The sequence below is a fragment of the Macrobrachium rosenbergii genome, chromosome 59 (genome assembly GCF_040412425.1).
Source record: "Macrobrachium rosenbergii isolate ZJJX-2024 chromosome 59, ASM4041242v1, whole genome shotgun sequence".
Lineage (NCBI taxonomy): Eukaryota > Metazoa > Arthropoda > Malacostraca > Decapoda > Palaemonidae > Macrobrachium > Macrobrachium rosenbergii.
Window position 1 is genome coordinate 37,201,042 of NC_089799.1, and position 27,553 is coordinate 37,228,594.

Sequence of the window (27,553 nt, forward strand, 5' to 3'; positions counted from 1 at the left end):
GGGTGAGAAATGTAATTTCCAGGGGAAATTAATTCCATGCCGTTCTTCTTCCTCGTTCGACAGGTGGCGGCAATAATTCATACCAGCTGGTGTGGCACCAGCTGCTGCAACTTCCAACTATAAAGCTTGCAGTAATGTTTGAATATTTGAAGGTCGGCTGACACTTGATTGCTCCCGTGTTACTTAGATAATTGTGATGCTAGTCCACTCCGTTCCTTCCCGATTTTAGGATATTTCGGTAGATACTTTCTGTAAACCTCATGACGCAAGGTTAATGTATAAAGCCGTTTTTAGGAGATGCTATTCTTTATTATAGCTATTTTGATAATAGAAGAACCTTGTTTGTTTTTATCTTTAAAAGTAACAAAGAGAAGCTTTTTAGGTTTTCACCAGTAAGGCGTTTACTCTGAGAAGGGTTGGCTTCAGACAAAAACCATTGGCAGTAAGTACGACATTTATTCTCTCACTGCTCTGTCGGGGCTGAATGTAAGCTTCACGGTTTTACATGGGATCCTCATAAGTAGTACATTGGCCTGCTTTCTTGCATATCTTTCATACTCTTGCTTCATTGGTTTTAAAGCCCTTTCATTTCAACACTTCTGCCTTCCTTTGTACTAAAACTCTTTTGCTGTAATGCAAATGCCATCGATTGAAAGAGAATTTAGTATTGCATCACTCTCCTCGTGCCATTTTAGTTATTACAGTCAATATTTTTTGTCACCTAAAGTCCCCAGCCGCTGGCCCTGAAACCAGTTAACTTAGGACTCTCATACAAGTTAGAAATATCCCACCATTTGAATATTTAAAAGACCAAAATGAAACTAATAAATTTCTTGTTGATTTCGTTAAGAATGCTGCTGATAAAGCAATACCAAAGTCAAAACCCTATCCAACAAAACACAAAGTTCCATGGTGGTCCGATAAGTTAACAGAATTAATAAATATGAAACACTCAATAGGGGGACGATTATATAATTTGAATAGGAAGTTCAGTAAAATAAATAAAACATTGCCGATATTAGAAGGAACTTTACAAAAAATGACTATATTATCACAAGAAATTGATACATTAAAACCTCTATCAAACAAAATATCGGCAAAATTAAAAAAAAAAGTAATTCAAGGAAGAATTATTTCATGGAGGAAATAGGTATCAGGTCTGTCTAATAATACTCCCATACAAAAAATATGGGAAAAATAAAGGAAAATAAATGGCATCTCCCTTGAGGAAAGCATGAAGTTGATGAGTTTGTCGGCCCTTGCAGGAGTTACGGTCGAGTGCACTCCCCACTCCAACTTGAACTCCAGCAAGGGTTTGATTTATGCCCCTCAGCTAATGGGTTTCTCTGAGGAGAAACTTGCAAATGAATTGAAAGATCAGGGTGTAATTAAGGTGGACAAGATCACAAAGAAGGTGGATGGTGATCGGATACCTCAACTTACCTTAATATTGACGTTCAGTGCTTTAAGACTCCCAGAGTATATCTCTGCAGCCTGGCATAAGATACAAAATAAAACAGTACATCCCGAGGCCCAGAAGGTGTTTCCACTGCTAACGTTTTGGACACACCCTTCAGACATGCCAGTCCAAAATACAAAAAAATCCTGCAGTTTGTGTCAACTGTGGAGATGATGAGCATGGTATGTGCACCAGGGAACCTAAATGTGTTCTCTGTGGTGAGGGACATGCATCATCATCTCAACAGTGTGATATATATTTACTTGAAAAAGAAATTCAGGTGTTAAGAGTGATGGAAAGGAAAACTTTTAAGGAAGCAAGAGAGACAGCAAAAGCTAAGATTGTAAGACCAGGTCTAAGTTTTACCTCAGTAGTAGCAAAGCTTAGAAACCAACAGAAAGAGACAAATAAACCAACTAAAATAAGAACCACAAAGGTCGAGTCAAAAAACAAATCGCTGAAAAAACGCCTAACAGATTCATCAGAATCTACTGAAGATGGTAATGCGAAGACAAGGTTCAGTAGAACTAACAAGGAAGACGTGAACACAGCGCTCAGAAAAATTGAAGTGTCAGTTGAGACGCACCCTCCACCATCTACCTCTTTAGAGGCGGGGCCAGCGAGTGCTGGTGTCAACTCCTCTTTGGAGGACAAACCAGCAGATACTGATCCCCCGGCGCCAGTCCTTGCTGGTGCTTCTGCCTCTCAGGAGGCAGAGCTGGCTACTGCCAGCTATAGCAAGACAGTTGAGGTGGTCTCTTTAGAGAACATCTCTGCTCTCTCCATCTTGATTGAGATGGAGAGAGAAGAAACTAAAAAAAAACCCTCAGTGCCAAAGACACTGAAGGGAAGGATGTTGGCTCTTTCAAGGTGGTTATTCCCCCCAAGGAGCCAACAAAAATGCCCACTAAATTGCCTCTCCCAAATAGAAAAAAGAACTCTCCTAATCTTGTAAAAAGGAACCATATTGATGGTCCCAGACGGAAATAAATTCACTTCCATAACTCAGTGGAACTGTCAGGGACTCTGAGCAAAGTATGAGGAAGTAAAGCTTTTGCTCAATGAGCACTCTCCTGTAGGGATATGTTTGCAGGAGACCATGCTAGGTGAATATACCCCTTGTCCTAGGGAATATGTTCACTTCAGAACTGAATTTGATTTGGAAGTGAGAAGTCACAATGGATCCCTCATCTACATCCGCCAAGATACTCCACACTACCAAGTAAAACTAAATACTCCACTTCAAGCTGTGGCTGTATGGAATAATTTAAGAAGGCAATACAGTATACTATATGTTCCCTTTACATTCCACCCAATAGTCATGTCTCCCTAGAGGACTTAATATCCTTAATGTGGCAACTACCAGAGCCATTTCTTCTTCTTGGTAACTTCAACAGCAGACATCCATTGTGGGGAGATGTAACATCCAACCAAAAAGGGAATATGATGGCATCCATTATAGAAAACGAAGATATAAGCCTTCTTAATACTGGAGAACCTACCCATTATCATATTCAGACTGTCACTGTCTCCAGCATTGACCTTCAATTTGTAGCTCCAATTGCAGTGTTGATGTTGACTGGAGAACAAGTGATGACTGGCTTACCAGTGACCATTCTCCAATTATAATCAGCACCAATGATGGTCCACCTATCCCAAGATCACCACGATGGTGCTTAGAGAAAGCAAATTGGAAAAAATTCAAAGGTTTGAGCGAGTTGAAAGGGGATGCTAAGGATTTCCCAAGTGTAGATGATGCCATTGATCTACTCAATGGAACTTTCCATACTGCAGGCTTACATTTAGTTCCTCGAACTAAAGGACTTTTCATGAGATGGCCAGTTCCATGGTGGTCAGAATAATTAAGGCTGCTACATCGAGCTACAAGGTCATCATCGACCAGGTGCTGTAGACATCGCACCATGGACAATGTCATCACTCATAAACAGTGTAGGGCACGATTTCGAAAAGCTATGAAAGCTGCCAGAAGACAAGCATGGGCAGGATATATATCCTCTATTAACAGCAGAACACCAGTATACAGCATTTGAAAGAAAATAAGAAAAATTCAGGGTAAATTTACACCCAATCTTCCTCCAGTACTTAAAGTAAATAATAATCATGTCACTGATGCCACAAAAGTTAGTAATATATTTTCTAAACACTTTGCTTGAGTCTCTGAAAAATCAGATACTTCCCAAGGACATCATTTCAGAATAATGGAAGAACAGGTACTTGACTTTTCACCAAACAAAACTGAATCTTACGATATGCCTTTTTCTGAAAGGGAATTTGACTCTGCTTTAGCCAGGAGCAAGAACACTGCCCCTGGCCAAGATGAGATTCCTTACAAAATGTTTAAACATGTGTCAAGGAACACAATCAGTATTATCAATAGAATATGGGATGAAAGCAGCTACCCTAGTATATGGGAATTGGCAACCATGTTACCATTCCTTAAGCCTGGAAAAGATCCTCTCTATGCAGAAAGTTACCGCCCCATTGCGTTAACTTGCTATTTGTGTAAATTAATGTAAAAAATGGTAAATGTAAGGCTGATGTGGTATTTAGAGCACAACAATATTTTAACACCTCAGTGTGGCTTTTGAAAAATGCACTCCACACTGGATATCTTACTGCAACTTGAAACCTCTGTCTGTGAAGCATTTGCCTCCAAACAACACCATGTGACAGTGTTTTTTATATAGAAAAGGCATATGACACTGCCTGGAGACATGGAATTCTCATGACAGTGCATAATAGTGGTCTACAAGGAAAATTACCTTTATTTGTCAAATCATTTTTACATTGTAGGTATTTTAAAGTTTAAGTTGGCAGTACTTTATCAGAGAAAAGGTGCCAAGAAGAAGGTGTTCCCCAGGGCAGTGTTCTCAGTGTAACACTTTTTGCTCTGGCCATAAACAGTGTCACAACTGTTATTCCAAGAGAGGTTTTAAAGACATTATTTGTGGATGACCTGTCAATATCCTTTGCTGCCACCCGGATGACTGTAGCTGAAAGAAAGTTACAATTAACGGTAAATAAAAGAGCAAGTTGGGCCGAGAAACAGGGTTTTAAAATCTCTGTAAGCAAGACTACTGCTGTCCACTTCTGCTGGATCAGGGGAGTACATCCTGATCCAGAACTCTATTTGTATGGCCATAGAATTCTGTGTGTAGAACAAGCATGCTTCTCAGGCCTAGTTTTTGACAGCAGAATGACCTGGGTCCCCCATATCAAAAATATAAAAGCAAAGTGCCTAGAAGCTCTACGCATCTTGAAGGTGCTGTCTCACACCAGTTGGGGAGCTAACAGAAATACTAAACCTTCATAAAACCTTAATCTTATCAAAGCTGTCATACGGTTGTGAAGTATATTCTTAAGCTTCTTCATCTAACTTAAAAATTTTAGATTCTGTTCATCATTTCAGGTATTCGTATATCCACAGGAGCATTCCGTTCATCACCAATATCTAGTTTGCTAGTTGATGCAGGAGAAATGCCCCTTGAACTCTATCGCCAGTCACCATTGCTTCGATACTGGGTTAGAGTGCAAAGACTTCCCAAATCTCTGGCATTTGCTGTGGCAAACAGAAATATTTTTAATGGTTTTTACGAAAATCATCCAAGGTATCCTACTCCCTTTAACTATAGAATTAAAAAGATTTTAAAGGATACAAATCCTGCTAAGAATAATACTGAAAATGCAATATTACATCTTCCCTCTCCATTCTTACTACTTGGCAAATTCAGTGCTCATAACCCTCTTTGAGAAGGAGATTCATTTGATTTAGATGAAAAAATAGTAAATATTGTTAACAATACTCCAAGGACTTCCTATAATGAACGGTCAGTGACCTTTCATAATACCTATGGTTATCACATAACTGCTATAGACTTCAGCATATTCTCTGTCAACATCCTTTTAGATTTTGTCCAGTCAGCCATTGAATATCTGAATAAAAGTGACCACCTCCTAATTCATCCAAAATTTGCTAAAAACTCTATGCCTGAATTTTCTACTAGACTGAAGGTTGAATATGCAGTTAAAGCAAATTCAATCAGGGTGTTGTTTTGGACAGACTTTAAATCTTTCGACTCATAAGAGCTTATGATTTAGTTCCTCGTTGGGAAAGTGGGTTCCGTTCTCAGCTAGCACTCTGCTGGCCGCGAGTTCGAATCTCCGACCCACCAATGAAGAATAAGAGGAATTTATTTCTGGTGACAGAAATTAATTTCTCACTATAATGTGGTTCGGATGCCACAATAAGCTGTAGGTCCCGTTGCTAGGTAACCAATTGGTTCTTAGCTATGTAAAATAAATCTAATCCTTCGGGCTGGCCCTAGGAGAGCTGTCAATCAGCTCAGTGGTCTAGTTAAACTAAGGTATACTTAACTTTTTGCAGCAACCTTGAAAAGCTTTCATGATGCTATCCCAAAAACTAGAGGGAAACCTCTTAGACCTGCAGTTCCAACTTGGAATGAGATTGTTAGTATTCTGAGGAAAGTTACTGGAGAACTTTGCAGTAGTTATAAAAATACTGATTCTTCTCAAAATATGCTGGTATTTAAACATACCCTGCTAAAGAGCAAAAATACTTTGAAAAAATAAAAGAGAGAGTAATTTCTGTGCTACATTAATGGAATCACTACCAAAACCCCAATGATAGCTGTCTGGAGAAAGATTAGAAAGCTTAGTAAAAGTTTGTCCCTTCCTTTCTACCTGCCCCATGGGAAGATACAGTTTTTTATATATGATGTTAAAGCCCTGGCAAAAAAAATAGTGTTTGTTTTGTTTTGGAAATACTGTATAAGATATTGGAGACTGGTATACTGCCTGGTCTAGAAAATTGTCAGTATCACTAGCTAAAGACAATTGCTCTGACAGTTGTCTGTAATCTAATAGGAAAGATGGTTAACCCCAGGTCTCTTTGGTATATGGATTCCATAAGCCTAATTTCTCTGGCCAAAGCAATTTCGAATCACCGAGGCTTTTCTAGATCCTAGGAAGCTCTATGAAACTACTCGGCTTATGGCATAATCCAATATTTATACAAACTGGGTATTTGCTGTGACACGATTGGATTCATAGATTCTTTTTTATCAAACAGATTCATTTAAGTAATTGTAGGGAGCACTCTCTCTAGACCTTTTATTTAGGAATTGCACAGTGAAGTACCTTAGTGTTTTAAGAAATCTGTAGTTTTACTCAAGCCTCTTATGGCCTTTTTAAAACAATCGGTGTTTTGAACGACATTTTAATACAAACGTTTACAGTGATGTATTGAGTTTTTTATAATTATGAACACTTGTAGATAATATGCATAATTTTTATGCATTCATATGGTAACATCTATGTGAGACTGTAATCCATGTTTTTTTTCTAAAAAATATGCTCAATGTATTCTATGACTTAGCTTAGTGGCCTCCCCACCCCAGCGCTGGGCCATGTGGATCAGATTTCAGTCATTCACTCATTCATTCAATACCAATGGAGTTCTTCATTTGGTAACTTGAAACATTAGAGGCGGTGCGCTTTGACTGACTCGAGGACCTTAGGTCTTCGTCATACCAGACCAATCTAGGGCTCAGGACTTGATTGATTAAACTGGTGATGGGTCGTATTCAAGGCACAAGTTCATACTGCAGCATTATTGACAGAAGATCCAGATAAGAGGTCTTAAAATGAACTTGATGGTGATAACACCATTTAAAAAAAATAACTTTTTTATGTTGTTGTCTGTTACAAAACTACTAATAGATATCAAAGTTATACCTTTAAACCAATCTCATCACTTTACTGATAACTTAGTGGTTATCATGCAAACTATCATATATATATATATATATATATATATATATATATATATATATATATATATATATATATATATATATATATATATATATATATATATATATATATATATATAACATAACCATTCCCTATAGTGAAGCTCACATATTCTTCTTCTTCGTTTTAACATGCTTTTTTTCCCATTTTTATATGGGGTAAGCACGATACCTTCTTTTGAAGGACTTTGATTTGGCGGTGGGGTAGGCCGTAGCCTCGATCAGCTGCCCTGCCTGACATCGCTTAGACCCCGGTAACGAATGTGTACATGTATTGTACCAAATCCCCAGCTCCCTTTCTCCCAGCAGCGAGGAGAACTGGGCAGGTAGGTCGACAGTTCGAGACATGTAAGGTGTCTGTTATGTTTTTAGAAGATGTTGGAGTGGCTTTGTTTATGTGTGTATTAGTCTGTAACACCCACTTGCTTTCAGCAAACCTATCCGTTGATTACATACGTAATCCCGGGGTGTCTACCCGGATAGCAAAGTGTCCGCCTTCTCTGACTGGTCGGCTGCGGGGATTGAACCCTCGCCACAGACAAGCTCACATATTGATTCTCAAAATTTCAGTCGTCACCTCCACTCAAAACGGAGAATTGACCACCTTATAACTTATTTTAATAAAAACTATCGTTCCCGCTGTGAATACCCAGACTGCCTCAACATAGGTTTTTATTGCTTAACTGCCTGTTTGTTTACGTAATGTTCTCTTGTACACTGACATTTCTCTTTTTCTTGTTTTTAATTTTTAGTCACTTTTTTTTACCCTGGGTCGGGTCGGTCTTATTGTATTTATGTCACTGGATTTTAATATATATTTTTATAATTTTGTGGCGTTCCTTTATTATTCTTATTTTTTGTTAATTCCAGCGTAGAAAGTGCAATCTGGTATTGCGAAACGCCGTCTGCAGTAATAAACTTGTCATAATCGTCCAGTTGCTATTCCGTTATGTCCCTGTTATTGTTGATGTTGAGCCTGCTGCTCCTGTGTGTATGTATATATATATATATATATATATATATATATATATATATATATATATATATATATATATATATATATATATATAATAATATATATTACCAGTGAACAGGGACACAAAAGTGCCTGAAAAATATGGTCTCGACGTGTAAATGTTTTTATGGGCCTATTTATCTTCCTAGTATAATGTTGTAGTACAATAAAATACATTCATATGTATATATATATATATATATATATATATATATATATATATATATATATATATATATGTATGTTTGTCTAGGTATATGCATTTGTGGGCATTTGAGAGAGAGAGAGAGAGAGAGAGAGAGAGAGAGAGAGAGAGAGAGCGGACCTATAGTGGCCTTGACTGCCATTGTGCGGGGCGGTTATCTTACGGGTTGCCAACCCTCCCGAGATGGCCGGGATTCTCTTGTACTCTCGAATAATCTGTGGCGTCCCATAAAGGATTTCGCATCTTCCGGGACCTAAGAAAAACACATGCAAATTTTCAGAAAACTTTAGTCCCTCATAAATTGCCTACTGATGAGTCGTCAATTTTGAGACATTTTGCCATCTGCAGATTATGTGGGCGAAAATCACAAGCAGATAAAACTAAATATGAACTTAATATATCGATTACCGGTAGATTATTGTTTTCATATTATTGTTTTCATTCTGTCTTTGTATTGAATATGAGAGTTGTCCTTAAACATTGGTTTTTAAATAAGGGAAATGACAAACGTTTTCGTTTTACGCCCTCAAAAGGTTATTGTATTTTTACTTTATATTTATACCAATAGTTACACAAGTGTAATATTCAATATACAAATAAACCTTGTACGGTCTTCCTATGCCTGATTTGTACTTCACGTAGTTGGCAAGCTCAGTAGAGCGACTTGTTTAACCAGACAGCTCTAAACGCAGTTCCTCAGTGTTCGTTGTGAAGTGATATTTCATATTTGGTGGAGCATCTCGTCGATTGATTGTGGGCGCATGCGCATTGCTCATCTGTTGGCAGTGATGTGACTGATGTACAACTTGGCACAGTGATAAAGTGAAGGGATAAGTGAATATGCCACGTCATTCTGACGTATTCAGATTGTTTGCCATTTGAAAGCCCGATCAAGCATTATTTTTTATGTTTTTGCCTTCCTGCCAGAGAATTTGCTTCTCTCTCTCTCTTGAATGATGTCTGAGGAATAAGCATTACCCTATAAGGTTTGAGAAATGCTTACGTGTAAGATAACAGGTAGCTTCGTCTGAGAATTCAAGCAGATAAAGGTTACAATCTGAGGTGGTGTACAGATTGAGCCACACAGAGTATCTCAAGCACACCACGTTGGTTAAGACGTTGACGACTAAACGTCAGAGCTTCTTGGTATGTATAACAAGTTTTGCGATGAAAAAGCTTATACTCTTTTAGCTTATATTGTTTTATGAGAGAGAGAGAGTAGACTGTAATGGGATAGTTAGAACACTGACTTGCATAGTCCACCTGTCTCTCTCTCTCTCTCTCTCTCTCTCTCTCTCTCTCTCTCTCTCTCTCTCTCTCTCTCTCTCTCTCTCTCTCTCTCTCTCTCTCTCTTCCTAACACAAAACTGGTCGGTAACAGAGTAGAGTCTGAACTGATCCTCCCAAGGTCCTTAAAATACATATATATTTAAAGGGCCTTGGATCCTCCTTTGTCCAAGGTTGTGACGTACCGGCACCCGTCAATGGGATGTCAAGTATTCAAGTAGAGAAGTGTACGAATTAATTAGCTGTAGGGAGAGATGTTCTGTATTACTTAGCTTTGCTGGACGATGCATTCAAGACAGTAATAGACGTTTGATGAACCGAGAGAGAGAGAGAGAGAGAGAGAGAGAGAGAGAGAGAGAGAGAGAGAGAGAGAGAGAGAGGCAGCAGCAGCATTAAGAGTGGGGTAGTTTTAATTTGTTTTGTGTACTTGATTTCGTTGTCAAAGGATTTTCATTCTTAATAGTTGTATGTAAGTTATTTTGGGAGGGTTCTCAAGTATGCTATGAAAATTATGTGGATAAAATGGAATTTTAGCTGTCGTTTTCCCTTAATCAGTAACTGATTAATTTTCATTAGGGGGAGCAAAGAGATTCCATTTCGCTGCCATGAATCTCCTTTATCTAATCAAAACTTAATCGCTACTACACAGTATCTATTCACTGATAAAATGCGAATTATTCCGATGACCTTGAAGTATGCTTAGAAAACTAGTCAGCGATGCCAGATACCAAGAACAATCTGGATTCCTCCAGAATTTTAGGCCTTTCCCGGATTTGCTGATTTTTGCTTTCTTTTATGTAGCAGAGAAATAACAATTTTTTCCAAAATTTTCAGTAAATTAGTATAAGTACTTTTACGGAAATGCCATTTAATTCATCTCTCTCTCTCTCTCTCTCTCTCTCTCTCTCTCTCTCTCTCTCTCTCTCTCAGGTTTTCGTAACTCTCTGTGAGATATTTTGAGACTTTTGAATGACACTTATGCTGTACAAAGGTTATCCATATTTCTTTCTAAAAACGTAGATTTAATAAGGAATTTTTATCTAAACATCATCTGTAGTTGAAGAAATATAGATGTATCATGTAATTATGAATGTTGAATTGTTACCCTTATTCAGTTAAAATTGTAATTTTTCTTAAATTCTGTCATTGCATTTCAAAAGTACGTAACATTTTATGATGATCTGTTATATTGAACAGAAGTACACTTATATATCAAAAAGCCATAATAAAGAGTAAACTTTCACGAAAAGTCTTAGAAAATTCAACCAAATGGCAGCTGAATGAAGGCGTTTCAGTTTTTACTTGAATAAAAATATTCCGAATTTGATAGATTTCCAGATATTTTATCCCTTACTTTCCAGACAAATGTACAGGTATCAAGGCCCAGCTGTTCGAATTTTGTTGTTTCTCGACTCTTGTTCAAACCAGAGTAGGGTTTTTGATAATGCAAACGTAGACTTAAAATACTTATGTTTTGGTGTAAAGCCATTCTCATCTTCGATTACTTTTGCTACAGGTCTTGCGAGATAATAACGCGAGCGGTAACCTGGACTACTAACAGATATAAATCACTTGCTGCGCCGTCTGAAATGTGGCTCTGAATTAATAGAACACCTTGAACAACTTTTCATTAGTTGATTTCTTTTTATTGTACGTTTGGGGATTTATGACGTAGTGCTGCGAATTGTAACAATTGCATTTGTACTTATATGCATGCCTATACAAATGAGTGCATTCGACATTAACCCACGGGATTAAAACAGTAGCCTTATTGAAGGCGACGTACTGGTGAATATGTTCAGCAACAGTTTAATATTTCAATCTATGAGATGATGGATCTGCAATTTCCAGATTAGAAGTTTCCTATTAGTGAGTTTTTGGTTACTATGAAGGTGTTAGTGTGGAACTTTTGGCTGATGCCCCTAAGCAAGTCTGAGGGCGAATCTGCTATATTGCTGACAACGCAATCCTTGAAAGCTTTTCCCAGTGTGGTAATTTTCAAACGAGCATACTGAAAGCAACCATTCATTACTACAGATTGCATGTTTTTTGTTTAAATTCTTACTAGATAGGATCCATGTTTGTAAATCACTTGGTTGCTCAGCAGTATTACCCCATAAACATGTTACATATATAATCTGGAGGATTATTTCTGGAAAAATTTTCTCCTGAAAATACTTTATACGTAACTTTTTGAACGTTGCATGCCCTCGGATCGATTCATAAATCTGTAATAAAGTTGGCATTGAGGACTTATATTCTTTAAGTGTGCTCCTTTATTAAAGAACGTGATTTTATTCATTTCCATCTGCAGGGTACCTGATCTCACACTCGGCACAACCATGAAGTCAGAGAAGAAGGAAAAGAAAAACAGGAAGGTTGCCTCTCCTCATCAACTTCCGCTGTATCATCTTCTTCCTTTCGTTTTGCTCGTCATCATCTCCTTCATATGGTTCCTCCCTTACAAGCCAGCGTTAGCCACTATGTCTGTCCAGAGGATGGTACTGAAATGTCTGCCCATCTTGTACTTGGCGATCTACATCATAATCGCGGACCGAGGACGCGGCGAGTCTGGGAGAGTATTTTTTGCTCTTATATTCTCTGCCATTGGCGATGGGTTTTTGGTAAGCACTAATTAATCTCCGTTTGTATATTTTCCCGTAATGGTTATCTTTTTAGAAACGATATAGTCCTTTTGATGGGAGAGAATCTGGGAAGAAGAAGTATACCTTAGTTTAACCAGACCACTGAGCTGATTAACAGCTCTCCTAGGGCTGGCCCGAAGGATTAGACTTATTTGAACGTGGCTAAGGAAATGATGTAGAAGATGCTGCTGAAGATATAATGAAATCGGTGAAAGCGTTACAAAATTTATTTCACGTGTAATTTACAGTGAAGAGTGAGGTGCATCATTATGGAGGGAGAGAAGGAAGGTAACTTTGCATCCCTTTCTTGAAGGTTCCTTAGACATGGGCGAGATATGATAGCCGTCCCTTTGTATAGGGGGAAGAAGTTAAAAGTGTACCTTAGTTTAACCAGACCACTCAGCTGATTAACAGCTGCTCTCCTAGGGCTGACCCGAAGGATTAGATTCATTTTACGTGGCTACAAACCAATTGGTTACCTAGCAACGGGACCTACAGCCGAAGTGACAGAGGAAATTAAAATATAAAAAATGCTGTGGTTTAGGTCAAAACAGCAGAGATAACTAGTCATATAATCGAGGTAGATGATTGTGAAATTATCAAGTGTTTATTGTGAAACATTTACGTTGTGAAATTATCAAGTGTTTATTGTGAAACATTTACGTTTGGTTGCAACGGCCTGGAGAGATTTGAGAGAGGAATACGGCAGAACGGATGAAGAAGCAGAAAGAAAGAGAGACTTATCTGTTAGCTGATTAGTATTTTATGATGGAAATGCCGTTTAAGAATAGGTAGCAGGTAGAGTGACGTCATGAGTTGGTCTAAACAAATTTAAGATATCCCCATGGTTGTTACACTTGAATAGGAATAGGCTGATGAGAGAAGGTTAGAGAAAATGGGAATAGAATCTGAAATACAGATGCCTGTAGGAGCAAGTAGAATTGATTGTTAGTATAAGTGTTGGAGGTAAGGAAGTGAAAGAGTAACATAGGTAAGTATTACTGATGATGTTCAGTGATGGAAATTGTAAGTTTTAGATTGCGTGAGGCTAAGAAGCTATGGAATCAGAGGAAGAGTTATGTGAGTCATAGTTGAAGTTTACTTATTTTAACCAAATTTTATTTAAATGAGCTATCAGATATCGAAATAAACTTTTTACGTGTGGAGTAAGTAGTACGGAGCCGTGGGATTTGACAAAAATATCAAATAAAGAGAAGCCTCGTATCCTAAGTTGAAATTTAAACTAGATGTTTTAGGTAATTTGGTTATATTGAGCGACTGGGAATCAGTATATACATACATACATATATATATATATATATATATATATATATATATATATATATATATATATATATATATATATATATATATATATATCTATATATCTATATATCTATATATGTGTGTGTGTGTGAACAACAGTGTATCTATTGGGTTTGGTAAAGAGTAGGAGATATGGGAAGTGCTGTGCTGATGGGTAACAGACATATTAGAAAGGGTCTATAGGCCTATATCAAGAAGCACGACAGTGATTATTGGATATAAGTGAAAGGAACAGCGTATTAAGCGTATGCGTGGCTTTGTAAGTGTTTGCAGGGGAACGTGGCATCATATGTGAATTAGATTTTTAAATCTTTAATAATTCTTAATAGTTTGTATGTACTTTTGAATAGTTATTTTTGTGCAAACGTACACTCTCCTAACAATGTCACGTCTTTTAATAGTGGGTGACCCCAAAGACAATGATCGCTACATCCATCCTTTAACTGAGCCTATATGTAAAATACTCCCACGATATTAGCCGCGTTATTTACCTAAACAGAACGCTTATCAACAGTGCATCAGATCCCCTTACACACACACACACACACACACACACTCATTGCATTATTCAATTCACCTTCTTTCTTCCTGGTTATTATGGTTCTCTGGTTCCAGTTTCTGTTCTTTCCACCTTTTTTCTCTTCTTCTCTGCCTGCATCTTCCCCCACTTTTATGCTGGGTGATGCTTCCGACAGCTTTCCTCCACCTGGCTCGATCATGCACATCGTCAGCTGACAGTTGTTTGCTTTTGAGATCTTCTTTAACAGCGTCCCTCCACCTTAGCTTCGGTTTTCCTCTCGCCTTCCCACCCGGCACTTCCATCTGTATCACTGTCTTTTCCACATACGTTTATTCTCTCCGCATGACATGGCCATGATGATTCTGCAGTCACGCTGGACACCTGACATCTCTCTCTCTCTCTCTCTCTCTCATTTTTCCACACAGCCTGCACCGGGTGTGTTATTCCAGCATCCAAATTTCCATCACCAGCTGCTGTTGAATTACGATATCTGAAGTTTGGTTCTCTGTTGAACCTTGTCCCAAGCCACTCGGGTGGAACAAGCCAGTCTAACCCAGTGCCGGTCCCAACCCCTGGTAAATGGGAAGGGCAGGCGTCAGGAAGGACATCCGGGCAAAAAATTCAGCCAAAACCCAATATGACAATGGGCTTCCTCCTTTTCACTACACTAACCTTTATTTTAACTTCTTTTTATCATATTTCTCGATCCTCCATCCTTCTTACCCAAGTTACACTACACACACCATATCCATTTCAACAACAACTGTCTTTTTATTTTGCATTCAGCATTTGCACTTCACTTTCATAAAAGACAGTTAACTCAGCAGTATTTCTAGATAGACTTTCCTCTTTCTTTTGAATGCGCCCTGTAATATTTCGTTCTTCACCTGTTGTGCGATTTATCTCGTTCCACTCCTATCATCATCCACTATTCTCCTACATAACTTTGCAACTCACACAGTTCAAATTTTCCGTGAATTATCTGCCCATCTGCTCACTTTCCATTTACTTTAATAATCTTACTGTTGATCACATTTACTGTAAAGCTTTGTCTTGCACTAACACCAGCAAACATTTCCACTCATTTCTACAATATCTGTTCACATTTTCTCAGCTAGCATCTCCCACATCTTTGTACCTACATCTGCTTACAGTCAGTCTGTCTGGTATTTCCTCTAAAATCTTGCATTACCCCATCTGTGAAGAGATTAAATCGCATTTGATACAAAACACAACCTAGTCCTAACCTCACGTTTATTCCAAACCAGTCAGTTTCCCATTTATATATCTAATACATTATTGTTTTCAAAAAGAATATTTTAACTAAAAAATCGCCACACGATACAACCTCAACACTAAAATAACCCTTCCTAATTGTGCCTTAAGGTTTTTCTAGGTCAAGTATGCCACATGCAGCTTCTCTCTGTACTCTTAACCTTCTCACACAGCTATTTCATAGTAACAATTAACCGTTCTTGCTTGCCCTTGTTTGAGAGTGCAAACCTATTCTATAAATCCTTCTGGCACAGTGCTGAATATTCTTAAGCAATGTGATGCCCGGTAAATCTTATAGTGGTCTCTGAAATCTGCCTCTCATTCAGTCATACCTTACGCAACCTAGTTTACCACTAGTTCTGCCAAAACACAACATTCCACTTGTAACCTCACAAACACCTGGTGCCTTTTCATTTTTCAATCTTAACCCCAGATCATCAGTTATCAATCACTTCATCATCTTCTGTCATTTACATTTAACTTCAAAATACTCACTCCAGCATCACAGGTCTGCATTCTCTTCAGATATCTCACAGTTTACATCATTTAATCAAATGATCTATTTGCTAATTAACGTTTCTCTTTGCATTCATGTCTATAAAGCATACTTGTTATTCTTTCTAAACTCTGTTTTTCGCTCTTAACCGTGACTGCCTTATGCCTCCTCTTGCATACAGCACAACTGTACAGCCATCTCCTTTGGCCTTCAACCGCACTTCAAATGATCTTGTCTCTTCATTAACTCTCTAATTTCTTCAAGCCTCGAGTTACGCTTTTTTTCCCTGTTCTACCCTCCAACATACACAAATACTCCCTGCCCGTTGGTGCTATGACCCCTCCCTTGAATTTGCAAACTCCTTACATAGTTTTTCCACTGAAATGTCATTAATTATAATCCATTTAGTCTCTTTTATTCGTAATAAATGTATTGAATATGAATATACAAACCTCATAAACGCTTCCATTTAACGACTGTCACACGATTCAGTGTGAGGAGAATGTTTTCCTTTGTAATTTCTGGTATCTTACAGGAATGAAAAAGTGCGATTGCTTCTGATACAGATGCTCGTCTGCTATTTAGTCAAGTCATTTTACATACACATACATATGTGTATGCATGTATGTATGCATCAGCCACAGCAAGGGATAAAGTTTAACATTAAATGACAGAGTGCCAAGTACTTTCGTGTATTTTACGAGAAAAAGCACTTTGCATTCTGTCGATTCTTCCTAAAGGTTTCCTATGGCTTCTGTTGACTATTGGATCACGCACTGTATGTATATATATAATATATATATATATATATATATATATATATATATATATATATATATATATATATATATATGTGTGTGTGTGTGTGTGTATGCACATATGTATAATATATGCATATATATACATGTATATATACATATACACTACATATCATATATATGTACATATATATATATATATATATATATATATATATATATATATATATATATATATATATATATATGTATGTATGTATGTGTATATATACCACATGCATATATATATATGTATATATAAACAAACACACATATATATATTATGTGTGTGTGCGACAGCTGGATAGATTGCCTTATTTTCTATTTTCAATAACTTGTTATTGTATTATCATCTATAGATAGCGTTAATTTTAATAATGTTACTCTAAAAGTGAAGACTGTTCCTATCTGTGATGAAATGGACATTTTTCGTATACAGCTATCTATACATAAGTTCAAGGTCGTATATAAACGAGTCATACACGATACCGATGACCGACATCATTATAAATACCGTCTTATACAATTTTGTGTTGCATGTTCATTTACACTGAAGTTTTATTCTTTTTTTTCAGGCTTTCCACGACGTATGTTTCCTTTATGGAGTCGCAGCTTTTGGAATAGCTCACAGTATCTACGCGAAGACGTTCGGCTTCCAGCCGGTGAAGCTCCTGTCAGGCGGCTGCCTCTTCGCTTTGAACTTCTGCGTTTTGTCTTACTTTGCTTTGCCGTACATCCAGCCGGTCTCCTTTAGAGTCGGCATGACCATCTACAGCCTGGTCTTAGTGACGATGGCCTGGAGATCCGTGGACAGGTATGGAACTTTGTAGGTTATGGTCTCTCTCTCTCTCTCTGGAGATCCGTGGACAGGTATGGAACTTTGTAGGTTATGGTCTCTCTCTCTCTCTCTGGAGATCCGTGGACAGGTATGGAACTTTGTAGGTTATGGTCTCTCTCTCTCTCTCTGGAGATCCGTGGACAGGTATGGAACTTTGTAGGTTATGGTCTCTCTCTCTCTCTGGAGATCCGTGGACAGGTATGGAACTTTGTAGGTTATGGTCTCTCTCTCTCTCTCTGGAGATCCGTGGACAGGTATGGAACTTTGTAGGTTATGGTCTCTCTCTCTCTGGAGATCCGTGGACAGGTATGGAACTTTGTAGGTTATGGTCTCTCTCTCTGGAGATCCGTGGACAGGTATGGAACTTTGTAGGTTATGGTCTCTCTCTCTGGAGATCCGTGGACAGGTATGGAACTTTGTAGGTTATGGTCTCTCTCTCTCTGGAGATCCGTGGACAGGTATGGAACTTTGTAGGTTATGGTCTCTCTCTCTGGAGATCCGTGGACAGGTATGGAACTTTGTAGGTTATGGTCTCTCTCTCTCTGGAGATCCGTGGACAGGTATGGAACTTTGTAGGTTATGGTCTCTCTCTCTCTGGAGATCCGTGGACAGGTATGGAACTTTGTAGGTTATGGTCTCTCTCTCTCTGGAGATCCGTGATTTTGGTATGGAACTTTTGTAGGTTATGGTCTCTCTCTCTGGAGATCCGTGGACAGGTATGGAACTTTGTAGGTTATGGTCTCTCTCTGGAGATCCGTGGACAGGTATGGAACTTTTGGTTATGGTCTCTCTCTCTGGAGATCCGTGGACAGGTATGGAACTTTGTAGGTTATGGTCTCTCTCTCTCTGAGATCCGTGGACAGGTATGGAACTTTGTAGGTTATGGTCTCTCTCTCTGGAGATCCGTGGACAGGTATGGAACTTGTAGGTTATGGTCTCTCTCTCTGGAGATCCGTGGACAGGTATGGAACTTTGTAGGTTATGGTCTCTCTCTCTCTCTGGAGATCCGTGGACAGGTATGGAACTTTGTAGGTTATGGTCTCTCTCTCTCTGGAGATCCGTGGACAGGTATGGAACTTTGTAGGTTATGGTCTCTCTCTCTCTGGAGATCCGTGGACAGGTATGGAACTTTGTAGGTTATGGTCTCTCTCTCTCTCTGGAGATCCGTGGACAGGTATGGAACTTTGTAGGTTATGGTCTCTCTCTCTCTGGAGATCCGTGGACAGGTATGGAACTTTGTAGGTTATGGTCTCTCTCTCTGGAGATCCGTGGACAGGTATGGAACTTTGTAGGTTATGGTCTCTCTCTCTCTCTGGAGATCCGTGGACAGGTATGGAACTTTGTAGGTTATGGTCTCTCTCTCTGGAGATCCGTGGACAGGTATGGAACTTTGTAGGTTATGGTCTCTCTCTCTCTCTGGAGATCCGTGGACAGGTATGGAACTTTGTCTCTCTCTCTGGAGATCCGTGGACAGGTATGGAACTTTGTAGGTTATGGTCTCTCTCTCTGGAGATCCGTGGACAGGTATGGAACTTTGTAGGTTATGGTCTCTCTCTCTGGAGATCCGTGGACAGGCATGGAACTTTGTAGGTCTCTCTCTCTGGAGATCCGTGGACAGGTATGGAACTTTGTAGGTTATGGTCTCTCTCTCTGAGATCCGTGGACAGGTATGGAACTTTGTAGGTCTCTCTCTGGAGATCCGTGGACAGGTATGGAACTTTGTAGGTTATGGTCTCTCTCTCTGGAGATCCGTGGACAGGTATGGAACTTTGTAGGTTATGGTCTCTCTCTCTGGAGATCCGTGGACAGGTATGGAACTTTGTAGGTTATGGTCTCTCTCTCTCTCTCTCTCTGGAGATCCGTGGACAGGTATGGAACTTTGTAGGTTATGGTGTCAGGGTAATGAAACTATTAAAGCACCATTGAGCGCTTCCATTTGTACTAACTGAAAATATATCTTGATCTTCAATGGATAGACTGCCGTCATGGGAAAGGGACCCCGTGTTATTTTATCAAATATGCTAGAGTACACTGGTAAATATATGGGATGGTTGTTATTAATAATTCAATCCTGAAATATGTGAGGACCTAGAATTTTGGGAGAAACCATAGGGAATAAATTTTCTCGCTATCTGACATGCTGAAAACATCAAATGATTACTCTTTATGCGAAATTAATTAATCTATTTTTTGGACTGCCTCCCTGAAAACATGTTTTCAAATTCACCACCCCAGCCGCATCAGCATCCATAAGAATAACATCAAACCAAGAACATATGTAGTTAAGACCTTGAAAAATTTTTCAATACATAGCCTACCGAAGAGCCCAAAGCTTATTAATCTTGCAGCTAACTGCCAAAATCCCGCCATAAATAAATTGATTTTATCAATATAAAATTCTTTTTTGGAGGGCGCGAGTCGACTCCAAGGGTACCAGATGTCTTGATACATAACTCTCAAGGCCAAAACGCTTTAGTTTTCTATCATCTGCTTCTTATCAAGTCTTGGTAAATGAATCAATAACTCATACTTTGAGTGCATCGCGTTGAGATCTGACGTGGCAAGGAACTTTCAGATTTTGTAAGGATTCATTTCCGTATCAAAAATTGACTTTAAGCGCATACTAGAAAACCAGGTCTTCCGGAAATTTCACATTCAAATTTGATCAGAGGATTTACGACTCAGTTATCTAAAACATTAAGAAAATTCGGACATCTTCGTTTTATCATCTTATCTTCGTAATTGCTTTTGCTTACTACTACTACTACTGATATTGCTCTGGCAATCTTCCATGTTTCTTTTTTTCTTTTTTTTTTTACACTTCTCGCATGTCATCAAAGAAAGTTCTTGAAATAAGCCATTAAGTATTCATGAAAATTGTAAAATATTTCATGATAATTACTTTTAACAAAATACAGTAAAGTTTCACATGAAATTAAAAAAGCTATTTTACAACGTCATTACAGCTACATGAAAACAGAAAATTACTCCAGAATTAAAATTCAATTTTACAAAAAATTTAAAGTAAAATCGCTCTTAATCAAAAGAGTTTCATACCCGCAATTGGCGTAGTCCTTGACAGTGAGCACAATTTGCCCTGTGAATTTGACCACACTTTAGGTATACAGCGTTCTCTGAACATTCATCCACTCTGTATCCATATGTCTGATAAAATGTTGAATTGTTTTACATTGAGGGACTCTTATGGACACTATCTTATGCTGGACACAGTCTGTCATTCTCATGTCCCACCTTATCTGAAGTGAAGATGGAAATAGCTCTTCATATTTTCGATCTTTGATTTATATATTGCATCTTTCTAAAAATTATTTTTATATTCGTCAGCTCTTTGAGCCATGCATTCTTCTCTGTGTAAATTTGATGATGTTTATTCATCGTCATCCGAAGCATTTGCTACCATGATCTGTGGCATAATATTTTTCTTGTTATATCATAGCAATCTTAGTGATAAATTTGTTGTTTATGTCCTCACCAGTTTGTAAAAATTTTCAGTGTAATATTCTTTTAACATTTGCTTACTACAGGCATTTTTCGGCATGTAACGCCCAATCGGAATTTAGCTATTCAAAGCCCTAATGGTCTTATTTCAAGTGTATTATTTTGGGGGCAGATACGAGTTAATGTGTTCTTTGTCAATAACTTAGTCTAAAAACCAAAGTGCCTCATATTTTTAATTACTCTCGGGAACTCGTGCACAACCTTATCGAATTCTTCAAAATCAGCAGATCTCTTATTAAAGTTCACATGTCTACCACACGACCTTCTTGTTCTTCTTTATTCTGTATCATGATTATTCTTAATACGTGCCATTTCTGCAGTTATATCTCCGTGTTTTTAATATCGTAATTTACAAAAGTCACATAATATCCAGCGACTATTCGGCAATGTGTAACAAACATCTCAAGATCCTGCTGTCTTTACCAGGTGTATAACTTTCAATTTCATATTCCCCTTCGCTCTTGCGCGATGTGCTTTCCGATTTCTCCACAGTTCCGGGATTAAGTTTGCTCACATGCCCCCTCGTTTAAGATTTACCTGTGCTTTTAAATGTTTTTTTTTTTTATTTATATTTCCTTAATAATCTACATATTAGTCTGTTTTTGTGTTTTTACATGTTTTCCTACATTTTTAATGAGATTTATCGGCATTCTATTTGACCTTGGATAAAACTTTTATACTGGAGAAGTGTCAAGGTGCAGCTTGATCTGAAACTTTCAGTATCCAAGAATTACAGATCTTGTCATTCGACTTATCATCCCTAGGGCCTGAGCACATTGAATTTGAAGGTCAAGTGCTTTCTTTACTTTGGTAACAGTTAAGATCTAACTTTATTTAATCTCTCAATTTGATAAAATAACCAGATTACAAAGGAGGACTCACTATTCCGAAGAGCTATGGACATTATGATTACATCCACTGAATGTATTCTATTATTATTCACAGTAGTTGAAATATGATAAATTTTCTTACATTCAGAATGTGAAAGTTATATACATCCATGTGATTCTATATCAAGTATTTTTTTATTGAATGAAACAAAGATAAGAACCACCGGATGCTTCAGTAGAATATATAAAAATGTTTCATAACCAAGCATATGTCTTAATTTTGGTTTTTATTGTACAGTAAAGCACGCAAAGTTCACGTTGCACAAATTACTTCTTCAGGTACCTCTTCATGACCACACCTTGCAAGGAACGGCGCTTGTGCTCGGCATTGGGAGGAATCATTTTCATCGTTTCAGATTCTTCCTATGTCTTTTTGCAAATGTTGGAGCTTCTGCCTCACATTCCTGCGCAGATAATCATTTTGTCTACTTATTACCTCTCACAACTCTGCTTCATGCTTGGATCCTGCGAAAGTTTCTGGGGCCCAGCCAGGAACTATCCGAAAAAGAGATCTTAATCCATTGAAACAGATTCCAGATAATGAATTGTTCTCCAACTCTTTATATCATTTATATTCATGACTGTTGTGGGTGAAAAAATAAGGAAAAAATCTGATGTTTTATTTTCTACTTTGTATTTTGTGCAAGTCTGTTGAAAAGTTTTTTCTATGCCGAAAAACTAGCACGAGTTTTTTATGCCGTGAAATGTATTGTTTAAAATATATAACACATTGTGTTGAAAATCATTACCCAGGATTTTGAAATAGGTGAGAATCAGACCTCGCGAGCCTCAGGAGGTTTAGAAAAGCAACAGTGTAAATTATAATTGCTCACAATTTCTCTTTAAGCCTCATAAAGCGTCACTATCATTTCCGTTATCATTAGTCATGTTTTGTGTTGTGATCCTTTGTTAATATTTCATGTTTCATTACTTTAATGTCAGTATTCTCGCCAAGTTAACTACCTGGAAAGGAGAGGGTATAGAAAGATATAAGTAAATGTATATTTACTGCTCTATGTATATCTATATCTGTCTATAATTTACAGTATATATGTGTGTATGTATATGTATGTATATATATATATATATATATATATATATATATATATATATATATATATATATATATATATATATATATATATATATATATATAAATCAAATCACCACAGGTGGAAAATAAGACTGGGTGTAGGTCCTGACCAGTTTCAGCTTTATTTCCGAGCCATTGACGAAAGACTGACACATAGTGGTCGACGTCACAGAGACAGTTTGGACAAGGTATATCTGTATGTCTATAATATATATGTGTGTATGTATGTATATATATAAATCGCATCACCACGTGAAAAATACGACTGGGTGTAGATCCTAACCAGTTTCAGCTTTATTTCCGGGCCATTGACGAAGGACTGACACATAGTGGTAGACGTCACAGAGACAGTTTGGACAAGCATACACAACCGTTTGAGACAGGTGTCAAAAGGGGAGTGGTGATTAAACTCATTAGTGCTAGTGGTAGAAATCACAATATACACTCAAGGGACAGTACTGACAAACATACTGACCGTGGAAAGTACAAATCCACGCCTGACAGGTGTCAAGGGGAGGGGTAAAAAACTCATTACTGCTAGTGACTCCATACTGTGTTTACAAATATGACAATCCTTTTCTATACGTATTTACTCCCTTCCTTAAAATACACAATTATATATGTGTGTGTGTTTATGCCCATGTATGTGTATCTGCATTCGCGTTTGTATTAAATCATATGGATCAATAGATAGAATTAAGATCAGAGTGACTCTGAAACTATTCTTCTGAGTGTCCTTTTCAGTAACTTGTGTGCTAAGGAAGCCAGAGAAGTAAATACTTGTAGAAGAACTGATGCTAAGGAAGCCAGAGAAGCAAATACTTGTAGAAGATAGGAATACCTTTTTATTGTCATTCTTATGTTGTATATAATAATGGGTTTGATGAAGAATCAGAGTATATTCGCAAGTTATTTTATGAAGAACTGCTAATAGCTTTTGTATAAAGAGAGGGGCCCATGGCAGTGTAGCAGAGTCTTAACTGGTCCCTCACTTCCACCTTCCTTGAAAATAAGCAAATAATCGGAGACTGTTTGTGTTGCTAACAAGTTTAGGGGACATTTTCAGACATTAAAAGCTCAAGCACTCTTCACCAAACCTGAAGTCATTAGATGCCAGCGTAAAAATTCAATTAAAGCTTGATAAATAACTTGCGAGAATGAGGTGCCACTTTTACATTGAGAGAGTTACAACATGCCTTGGCTTCAAAATTGAAACAGCCCCAGGAGAAGATGACATCATAATGTGATAAGCACTTTCCTGCTGAGGCTAAGACATTTCTCTAGGAAATTATTAACATGATTTGGGACACTAGATATCTATGCAATAGGTGGGAAATTGCTCTAATTCTTCTAAGTTGCAAACCAGGAAAGGAAAGTTTCCAACCAACAAGTTACTGACAGTAGCCCTAACATGCTGCATATATAAATTAATGGAAAACAAGGTTAAATAATATATGATGTGGTTTTTGGAAAATGATCATATATCAACAAATTAAGTGGCTTAATTGGTATTTTTTATATGGAAAAGGCATATGACAATACGTGTCTCTTGTGCACCATTCATCATTGTTATTAATTAGGCGTCAAAGTTAATATGCTAAAATGTATTAAATCTTTTCTGTCAGAAAGGTACCTAGGGGTAAAACTTGGAAATAAAGTATCTTCTCCATTTTAACAACAGGAAGGGGTCCCCAAGGAAGTGTATCAGATGTTACTCGTTTTTCAGTAGCAGTCAAAAAAGATCACAGAAGCTGCTCTTGCTCCTATTAGCAGTTATCTTAGTTGATAACGTTGCTTTCTTCTACACTAACCCCTCCCCACCCCCCGATCCATAAATAGCACGTGGACATATCCAAAGAGTCACTGACTCTGTCACCAGTAGGGCAAATGAGAAGGGATTCAAGTTTTATGCTTAAAAAACTGGGGCAATTAATTTCAGTCAAAAGTCGTGTTTCCAATAGCTTTGAAGATGAGTGCTAGTACCCTACCCTGTAGTGATAAAGTGAAGTCTCTTGGAATATTATTTGACCCAAGACTCTTAGGTCTCCACTCATTAAACTTCTGAAAGGACAGGGTCCCTCTCGGGGAGGGAATCCCTACTGAAGTCACACAGGTTCGACATGGAATGTTTATTCTGTGCTGAAGGTGTGTGATGGGCAAAAGGGCTCTTGAATCAGTGGAATGTCTTGTCCCCTGGTTTGAATATAAATGCATCTCTGAACTCTTTCTCTCTTTTTCAGTATTACTTGAACCTCTCCCAAATTTTATCAAGTTTCTCCCACCTTGTTAGCAACCATTCTAACTGGTAAGAGCTCTACTGGTGTCATCAAACAACCAATAATGTTTGGACTTGAGGGATACTCATATTGATATCTCATTGGCAGTACCCTTGAATTTCTGGGGTGGGCTGGTTTTTTGTTTCCCTTGTCAGGGACTTATCTGCTAAGAATTTTCAGGAACTTATCTGCTAAGAAACTATAGATGGATATGAATAGTACTCCATTTTTAATCATGAGCTCTAAGAATGTGGCTGATGAAGAATCAGTCCACTTTCCTAAATTATTCAGTGAAGAATTGCCCACAACTTCAGTCAATCATTCCAGTGTGTATGTGGTACAGCCTAGAATGCCCACTGTACCTGGACAGGTATATTGGTAAAATACAAAAAGCAAGCTTGATACAATATGGAAAATCTCTCTTGATTAAGGCCACGAATGACCCGTAGGCTATAAATGTTGTTCAATTTGAACCCTTGTGAATATGATACCATTACATCTGTTTAGCCACACACTTCCTGTTGGCCTTCCTCTAATTCCGCAAGCGTACCAGGGTGAGCTTTTGTTGGGTATCTTATCGTGTGGGTATAGATGGGGATGAGAAAGCCAATAAGGTAGCCAAAGAACGGATAAGATTACATAACCAGGCACTCATAAACCTCCCATGCTCTGATTTTTAGCAAATTATTCACATTTATATAAGTACCCATGCTCTGATTTTAAGCAAATTATCCACATTTCTATAAGTAGGAAGTGGCAAATTGGTTGGGAAAACATAATTCGTAATATCTTTTAACAGTTTTTAAGTAATTAATGTATCAGCTTTATCTTCCGAACACTTTTCACCATGGTAATGAATAACCTAATGGCGTGAGTGGCTCGTCATTACGAGTAAAGAGAGCTTTCATAAATCAAATCAAATCAAATTAAAGGGCAAGGCAAAACTATCTATATATTGTAGATGTAGCATCCAGTTTTGTTTCGGAAACAAATAAAAAAATACATTTTAAATACATTTTAAACTTCCAAGGTAGAATATGACTGCCCAATTTACTTCAGTGGTTGCCTAACTGAAATAAAAAAAGCTGATATTATTCAGAACAATATACAAATATGCTCTGGTGTTCTCAGAACCTCTTCTGTGGAAAGCATGCATGTGGACACTAATTAAATGCCTCTAAGTCCATGAAGACAGTAACCAACTCTACTCTATATAAATCACACAAAAGGCTCACCATCTAACACTGCTAAATTTTTGCTTGGATAGTGTAACTTAGAATAATATACCACCCATAACCCAAGTACACCCTTCCAATGGGTAACTTAGAATAATTTACCACCCATAACCCTTCCAAGTAGAATAATTTTGCCCTTAACAATGGGTAACTTAGAATAATTTACCCACCCATAACCCTTCAATGGGTAATTTAGAATAATTTACCCTTAGAATAATTTACCACCCATAACCCAAGTACACCCTCCAACGGGTAACTTAGAATAATTCCAACGGGTAACTTAGAATAATTTGCCACCCATACCCCCTAACCTTAGAATAATTTACCACCCATAACCCAAGTACACCCTTCCAACGGGTAACTTAGAATAATTTGCCACCCATAACCCAAGTACACCCTTCCAATGGGTAATTTAGAATAATTTGCCACCCATAACCCAAGTACACCCTTCCAACGGCTAAGCAGTGACAAGGCAGAGGATCATTCCTTGAAAGGGCAAAGTATCATGGCAGTACAATGGAGATGTTTCGGATGTTTGAAAATGGGATTTGCGGATGCGGATATCAATTTTTGTTAAATTTGCGGATGCGGATATCAATCTTTAAAATTTGAGGATGGGGATGCGGAATATCAGTCTTTAAATTTGCGGATGATGACCATGCACTCGGGGATGCGGATGCAATATCAATTTTTGTTAAATTTGCGGATGCGGATATCAATCTTTAAAATTTGAGGATGGGGATGCGGATGCGGATATCAGTCTTTTAAATTTGCGGATGGGGATGCGGATATTTGATGACCATGCACTCGGGGATGCGGATGCGGA

The 27,553-nt window shown here is 37.9% G+C and overlaps 1 long non-coding RNA gene across 1 annotated transcript; it reads left to right on the forward strand.

The window, feature by feature from the left end:
* Positions 1 to 9,187: 9,187 nt before the first annotated feature.
* On the forward strand, positions 9,188 to 23,928 carry LOC136837510 (uncharacterized). Its single transcript, XR_010852707.1, has 4 exons — positions 9,188 to 9,677; positions 12,132 to 12,441; positions 17,452 to 17,690; positions 22,403 to 23,928. It is a non-coding gene; the product is annotated as an uncharacterized lncRNA (long non-coding RNA).
* The last annotated feature ends 3,625 nt before the right edge of the window (positions 23,929 to 27,553 follow it).